This window comes from Chlamydotis macqueenii, chromosome 11, assembly GCF_036417535.1.
Source record: "Chlamydotis macqueenii isolate bChlMac1 chromosome 11, bChlMac1.mat, whole genome shotgun sequence".
Lineage (NCBI taxonomy): Eukaryota > Metazoa > Chordata > Aves > Otidiformes > Otididae > Chlamydotis > Chlamydotis macqueenii.
The window spans coordinates 2,398,986-2,407,232 of record NC_141566.1 but is presented as its reverse complement, the minus strand read 5'-3'; the positions used below and the strand labels follow the sequence as shown (position 1 = coordinate 2,407,232).

Below are 8,247 nucleotides of genomic sequence, written 5' to 3'. Positions count from 1 at the left end.
CTCTCACCACCAAAAAGCAGCGCGAAGCACCCCGCAGCCCCACCGCTTCCTCCCATGGTGTGACAGCCAGCTCACTGCTTTCCTAGACTCCTACAATTCGCCTTGCCAACAAATTAAGAGCAAGCGCGAGCCGAATACTTCTGAATTGTCAGTATTTCTGTTTATTGCCCAGAAAAGCAGGCAGAATGTAAACACAAAAGGTAATTTCCCTTCAAATCCTGTGTTTTTTTTTCAACTGCCTGAACTACAATGCGCTCCTTGCGCTCAGAATAGGTCAGGTTTGCTATTTCTTATATTTTACAGGATTTTTTTTTTGTTAAGGCAGAGACCTAAGGACACTGGTGGAAGGAAACATCCGGGGCGTGAGCAGAACCACCTCAGCAAGCAAGGAGAGATATTCCTAAAGGAGAGGAGAGACCGCTCCCCACAAGGCCGGGGTACCCGGTATGAGAGGCCAGGGTCTTTCTCCAAGGTGAGCCCACAGCACCTGTCCTCCACGGCTGCTTCACACGTCCTCCACGACCCAGCCAGCGGGGTAGAGCCGCCCCAGCGCCCGCCGTTCGGCTGACGCTAAGCCGGCCGAGGGCTCCGGTAGCCCCGGGGGCGGGAAGGCCCCTGAGGGAAGAGCGGGAAAGAGCGCAGGGCAGGCTGCCGAAGACGGGAAGCTGCCCCCCGCCACCGCGGCGCCCCCTGGCGGCGCGGGGGCAGGGCTACCGGGGGTGTGGGCGGGAGGAGGAGGAGGAGGAGGGAGCGCAGCGCGGCGCGGCGGTGAGGGGCGGGCAGGGCTGAGCCGGGAGGGTGAGCGACACCTGGGCGGCTGCGCTGCCTCCTCCTCTTCTCACGTAGGTTTCGACTTTCTTCCCCGCCCGGAAACTTGGTGGAGAAGCCGCGTATCGCCGTCGTCGCAGGCCGAGTTGGTGTTGGGCTTCCCTCCGTCCCCTTCCCGGGGGTGAGCGAGTCCCCCTTCTTCCCGCCCTCGGCGCCTACAGGTGAGCGGGTTGGGGGGTGCGGGGTTCCCGCCGCCGGGCTGAGCGGCGGGAAGCGACGCGGGGGTCGCGGATCGGTTATGGAAGAGGCTGAGAGCGGCAGCTCCTGCCCCGGCGTCTCCTTCTCTCAGGCGGGGTGGCGGGGCGGGGGGGTCGCTGAGCCGTGACCGAGCAGGGCTGGAGAGCAAATGGAGGTTCTCTGATGGTTACACGGGGCGGTGAGGGCGAGGAGGGCTGGGCGGCGCAGGTGAGGGCGGGCTGCCCGCCCCGAGGCTGTTTGACTCGCCGAAGGTCGGACTTGCAAACAAGCAGCGCTGGGGCCTGCGCGGGACACCCCAAACCCGGCCTTTTGGCGGCTTGCGTGGGTCGGAGGGAGGCTGCAGGGCGAAATTTCTCTGCTAGGAGATAGCGAGGTGCTAAGGTGGCAAGTTTCTGGCGCTCTGCAGGTGATTAATGCCGAAAAAGGCTATGAATAGAAGTTGAGATAACAGGCAAAGGAGAGCAACGTGACAATGCGGACGTTTTGGGAATGCCTTAAAGGTAAGAAATATAGGTGATGTTAAATATGAGGTAATGCTCTGGAGAGGCTTGGAAAGAAGTGTTTGAGGGTTACTATATAACTGGAATGCTTTTATTTTATTTTAGAAGTTTTTCGTTAGGGGTTTAAAGCGGGGTGAGGCTGTGTGCTGCTAAAGGTATGGTCCCGCTCTGCCTCCATGCTTGGTTGTGCGCTTGACATCTTGACTTCTGACATGAGCCGCCTTATCTGATGGAAAAGGAAGAGAACAGGCTGCAGCCAGCTGGTGCCAGCACAGGAGGTGGCAGGGAGAGCAGGACAGCCCCTTTCTGTGCTGGTGCAGGCTTGGTTTGCTTTAAGCCATGCTTGAAATGACACTTTCAATTCCTTGAGTGATTTTTTTTGGTCCTATTTTACCTTGGTAAAGTAAGGAAGGCAAAATGAGTATTTCCCCTGTTGCTTACCAAACTAAAAAGGGTCATATTTTCACTTTCTGCTCCATTTTTTTTTAGCCAAAGCGAAAGGACCAGCGCTGTATAAAGGCTCCGTAGGAAACACTACTCCAGCTGAAGTGCGGATAGTAAGTGTTAGGAGAGATCCCTGCTATGCAAAGGGTATGTTGGGGCAGGGTCACAGCAATACAAGCCTGTGGAGATAACAAGTAGCTTGAGGAAATTTCTGTCACTATCACGTGGCTTCGGAGTTGTCCAGTCTAATCCTTTAGCCTCTGGAGACTCCAGAGCAGCCCAGGGTTTGGGTGGCGTGGTATAGTTTAAAGAACTATAGCAGTCCTCCTGCAGCAGTGCCGGTTGTGTGCTGTGCCTCTGAGGGATGGCGCTGATGTTTGTCCTTGGTGCTTGAAGGCCAGAGCTCTTTTGGCAGTTCTCCAGCCAAGAGAAAGCAGATTGTGCACATGGCTCCTCCAAAACAAAACTTCTTTCTCTTAAGTTACACACTCAAACTCTTCTTTTACAGTGTAACTAAGCAGATGTAGTGTGTCTGCTGCTAAAGGGGCAAAGGCAGTGGTAATATTTATTCCCTCTGCCAAAAGGGATTTGCTCCCTGAACCAGCTCATGAAGTCATAACAGCACCAGGGCTTGTGCAGCAAAAAACAAAGGGATCATATGGCTGAGGATGGAGCAGAGAAATGATAAACAGGAGGCCAGCCTTTTATGGAGTTTGCTAGCTGTTGGAAAACTCAGCCGTGTTGTAAATCCACACCTTCATTCACTTTATTTATATGTTTGGTCTAGTATGTAAGCTTGATGCATATGTAACTAATTTAAATAATGGAGATGCACTAGCATAAAACCCTAATGAAATTAAATACAGAGAGGGACCCATGGTGTGCAGCAAAAAAACCTTGTCTGTTGAAAGCCAAGTTTCTTTTAAAGTTTCTAACCAGCTGAGTAGCGAGGGAAGTGAGCAAGAGTTAAGAAACAAACCCAACCATATGGCCTGGGAAGTGAGAGCTGTAAAAGGTGGAAGAAACAGCTCCAGAAGGGACCTGGCAGCTAAATGACCTCCAGACTTCATGAGGTTCAAAGATACCTGGTGAAACAGGCTGAGGGTTGTTCTGGATAACACTAGTGCTACCTGAATGGCCATTCCAGTAATTTCCATTGGAAATTGTAATTAGTGGGTTTGTAAACGATGGTAGTGGCTGTACTTCCCTAAGTATGGTTAATAGATGAATTTACACATCTTTAAGAGACTGTAGAGTCTTAGAATTAATTCTATAATAAGAATAAACTTAATAAATATAACTGCAGAATAAAGCATCTGTAGTTCACGAAGCACCCGCTGCTGGATTTTGTGGCTCTTCCTTGTGCATTGCCACGTATTTCTTGTTTTCTACATTAAATATAAAATCCTGCCGCAACTGCTGTATTGATTTCACTTTGAAAGTTAAGCTGCATCATTTCATTCTGATCATGTATATCTATCCAGAGTAGTTGCAGCTGTTGTCTTGTTCACAGGCCTGAGTATGTTTTGCTGGTTTGATACAAAACCCTCTTGTTTGGCTTTTCCTTCTCAGCTTACTTTAGTGGTGCTGTTCATACAGTTGTTAGGAATTGTGTTGGACCGTGCCTTGTCGGTTTATGTTCCCTGATTTATAACACATAAAATGTTACTCTTGGCTTAGAAATTTCTTGGCATGAATTGAGTTTGAAAATATCTGGCAATTTTTTTGATACTTTGGGTAAGAAATTGCCCATGAGCCAGTATTTCACCAACCACCTGAAGTGTTAGAGGGGATTTAGATGAACATGAGTAGTAGGAATTACTATGCTGATCCAGGAAAAAAACATTTAAGACTGGAAGGAGGGAAATGGAATAAAGCTGGAGGAATTTGGAGAGACAATCAGCAGCTTACAGGCAAAGGATGGTTTTATGTATATATAGTGGTCCCCTGAATTTAGAGGATCTCTGTGCAAATTTTGTTTGAAGACTGTAGTGTTCCTCATTTGGAATATTCTGGAAAGGAAGTACTGGAAGGGATTATGTATTTTAAAAAAGTGTTGTCTACCTTTGTCTCCTCTTTGCCTGGGCCTTTGTAAACAGCTGCAGCAGACTCTCTCTTTAAAAGCTGATTGTCAGTTAAAAAGAGGTTGAGCTAGAACTTGACCTGCTCCTCTGAGAGTTTAAGGGGCTCACGTGAGACATCAGTTGTGTTGCAGTGGTTGAAAGTCCAGTAAATCATGATCAGCCTTATTGTCAAGTTCTCAGACTTACTAACCTCGCATCCCTAGAGTAATAAATGACAGATAAATTCTTCTCACCTAGTAAGGGCTACTGCAGGTCTCTTAGTAGAAAATAATAAAAAAATAAATACAGCGGTCTCTGCCCTGGGAACCTTAGATCTGAGGATATCCTCTTTTATGTGATCTCAATTGGTAGTGAACAAAAAATTGACAATGGTTATTTCAAGTAGGATACATAAAAATAAACATAATGGATTTTGTGGGCCTTTTTGTACTTCTGACCAAAAAAAAAAAAAAAAAGGTCCTGTGAGGTTAACACCTGGAGCTACTTGGCTCCTTTACTTTTCATCTCAACAGGCTGAAAACTGAACAGAGAGAGGAGATTGTCTCCCCGTTCCTACCTGTACCGGGAGTTAAGGTTGTTCACGGGTGGCTAAGGAAGAATGCGGTTGCTGCGTTGATTTATGGATAGTGGAAGGACTTTGGCCTGTTGTTCCGGCTCTTTTAACTGGTGAGACAGCTACGCCCATTTTAAAATTATTTTTAGAACAGGGGAAAATGTAACGTAATTATCGATTTACGTATGCTGTAAATATGTGCCCAGTAAGGTAAGATAACATGGTTCTTAAAGTCTTGTTTCTGATACCAGCCTGGACACAGCTTCAAACCAGGATAAAATCTGAAAAACAAACAAATAAAAAAAAATGCCTCTCACAGTTTTGTTTCCCCCTGCTTGTGAAGGTTCTTTGATTTAAGTCTAAAGTCAAAACGATACACCAGGAGAAATTGTATGATGAAAAGGCATCTTAAATTACTTGTGCAACTGTACTTAAGCTCTTGAATCAGTAATAAAGATGTCCTAAGCAGCAAAATGTGCCTCAAGTGTTTTAAAACTGGGCTGTAATACTGTTCTGTAAATTTCTAGGAGAACGTAATTCTTAATCCAGAGATTATGATTTTTTTTTACTTCTAGTATAGTGCTTATTTACTTAAGAGCTACCGTCTGTGGTGAAGAGCATTTCAGCTACTGGTTGCAGCAGCAGCAGCTCTGCCTGCCCGCAGGCACGGCGGGAATTTAAGCTAAATTCAAACTTTGCTGCGCGCCAGCCCGGGGAGCCGCGGTTTAACAAGATGTGGTTTAGGGAATTAGGTGCTGATTTTTTTGTTTAAATGAAGATAACCGGTTTTCTTTCTTTTCCCTTTACCGTGATCTGATGGTAAGATGGGATGTAAAGGGGAATTACAGGCTTAATTATCTTTTAATTCAGCTTTTTTAGTTGGTGGGAACAAGCTTGGGCTAGAAAGTACTTCGTGCTGGTTTTGATAAAATGCCCTCTTACCCTGTGAAAGGAAGTCTGGGCTGTTGTGTACTGAGCAGGGCGATATGCCCTGCTCTCGCTGATGGCATCAAGCGCGGACTGGGACAGTCCGGAGCCAGTGAGGAAAAAAAGAGACAGAATTGGGGGAAATTTGATGGTCCCTCTAGAATAGTGCTCTCAGCCATGCTGCATGTTCCTTGCTGATCAGTGCTTTTATTTTGCAGAGTTTGGATTCCAAGTGCCCATTGATATAAAGGGATGCTGTCACAGATCGTGCCTGGCTCTTTAACTTAAAACAGGGCACCCTAAGGAAAAAAAACACTGCTAGTGTAACTGAGACCAAAATTTGACTTATTGTGGTAATGAAAACTTCTGTGCGACTTTATCCTGCAGTAAAGCCCCAATTTGATGGTAACAACTGTAACTTACCTATCTCTTGATAGGAAATATTTCATCACCAGGTGCAAAACTCTGCTTTCATGTTGCTGGATCGCTTGTGTTAAAGTTATGTAGAGAACAATATTTGCAAAATTATTGTTTGTTACTTTGTTGGTTTTTTTTTTTTTTAACTAACCTAGAAGATGAGTGATTTCATGCTTGAGGTTGAGAATAGCCAAGATTCATTCCTTTAAACTGAAATTATTTTTATTTTAAAGTGACACTTGATAGAATGTGATAGAGATTAAAGCTTTGTAGGACTTTCTCCCAGGACAGGCAAGGTTTAGAGCTATCAAAATGCCATATGTCTACCAAAAGCAACAGCCTCTCTTCCTCCCTCCCCACTACTCACAATACTTTTAAGTATGTATGATGACGATTACCTTGTAAGGACATTCGAACAGTGACTTTTAAAAACACACAGTTATATCATACACAGTCTGCTTCTTCCCTTGTATGCTTCAGAAATTATGTGGTAAGAAAGCATCTGCTTTTTTCTGACCTGTATTACAAATACACCCAAGTCACAAATGCACAATGTTGTACTGGTTTTCTTTCGTCAGGCTACTACAAGAGTAATAGCTGTCAGGGCTGGCGAGGTATGAAGGCTTATACCCAAGAGAAGCCTCTGCACATGACGTGCGTATTTCGGATTCTGTAAACCACGGTGCTCTCCTCTTTCTATAGACAAGGAATTTACAGGTGGACACGCAGACAACGATGTGGTAAGAGCATCTGGTATTCATATGTAGCCAATAGACAGATGATCCTCAAAAGCAAACCCAACTCTTTGAAAAGTAAGTGATATTTAGATGAACCTAAATCTTAACACCGAATCTCCTAATCCCTCTTGGTTTTGGTTTTGGGCTTTTTGCTTTAATGGCAAGAGAAGTTTTGGTTATTAATTACAGATTAGGTCCTTTATCCTTAAATTATAGCATTGGATTCCTTCCTTCTTTGTCTATGGAAAACCTCTCCCACAAACATCAAACTGATTTGTAGGGATGGCATTGCAGATAGCTGCCAAATTCAAAATGTAATGGGGGTGGGGGCAGGGGTATTTAATTTCCTAGAAAGAGGTGATTAGACACAATAGGAAAAAAAAAAATAAAGAACACACAAAGAAAATCCATGTGTGCTGCCAGTGGTGAAACTTCCATAGGAGTCTTTGGGTCAAATTCTGCAAAGAAGCAAATTGATTTAAGTGAGCAGTACAACAGAAGAATTCAACAAGCAGCTTGCCCGCTTGTGTGGAAGACAGGGGTGGTGGATATAGTGAATGCATCTAGCGAAGGTGAGAAAGCTGCTTTTTCTGCAGCACTTGTCTTCACTTCTACTTGTTGGCATTTAATTTATCCATTTTTCAGAGCGGTACGTTAAAATAGTCACCGTTTAATCCCCTTGGAAGAAAAGTGTAGGTGGACAACACTTTCACCACTACTTAATTCCTTAAGAAAAGGGAGGAGAGAGGAAACGTATCGTTTCTTGTTACCCAGATAATATTAATTGAATGATAACACCAGAATCTCCTGCTCTGTAGAAAGAATTGGGATTAATTGTTGAAATTACATTTGTGTAGTCCCTCCACTTCAGCATGCTAGTGAGATGGTTACTGTGCTGTGGTATCAACAACTGAGCTGAGGAGCAAATGTTAAGAGCGTATGGCAGTGAGAGAAAGGAATGATAAGTGCCAACTTCTTCATTTTTCGTATCAGCTTTTCTTCCTCCTAAAATTAGGTATATGTTTGCAATTTATGCTGTGGATTGCTAGTAAGATTTAAAAATAAATAATACAAAGATAAGAGATCTTTTCTTATGTTTAACTTTCAAATATATGAACAAAATGGTTTTAAAAAAAAAATCTATCTTGAAGTGGATTATGTTAAAAATGGAAATCCATGTACCATGCTGGAGAGCTGATATTGCAAAAATTGCCTGGGAGAAAACTCCTTGGGGTAGTCTTGCTCTTGTCAACCAAGCCCTTTAGCACGTGCCTCAGAATAGAGTTTCCTGGAATAATAAGTCTTTTCTAGTCTAACAGGATAATGATTCTGGTTATAATTAATGAAAATACAATTGGTTTTCTGTTTTCTAGTTGAGAAAACAGATACTTGCCCAGAAGTTCAAGCAGATTAAATACAAAAGTGTCCAACAAGCACAGAAACACCAGGGAGTTAGAATACAACTTATTTTCAAATTTGTGGTTGAAGAATGGGCGTAAATGATAGGAACAATGAGAAATTTTTTAAAATTCTTGATCTTCCTTTTATATTGAGTCCAG

The 8,247-nt window shown here is 44.1% G+C and overlaps 1 protein-coding gene across 1 annotated transcript in view; it reads left to right on the top strand.

The window, feature by feature from the left end:
• The first annotated feature begins 228 nt into the window (after window positions 1-228).
• The window catches only part of LOC104476098 (ligand of Numb protein X 2-like), a 29,815-nt gene continuing 21,796 nt past the window's right edge, over window positions 229-8,247 (top strand). Inside the window, exon 1 of the mRNA XM_086756610.1 lies at window positions 229-989. The gene's annotated coding sequence lies outside the window, so the exon portion shown is untranslated. The remainder of the gene's footprint in view (window positions 990-8,247) is intronic.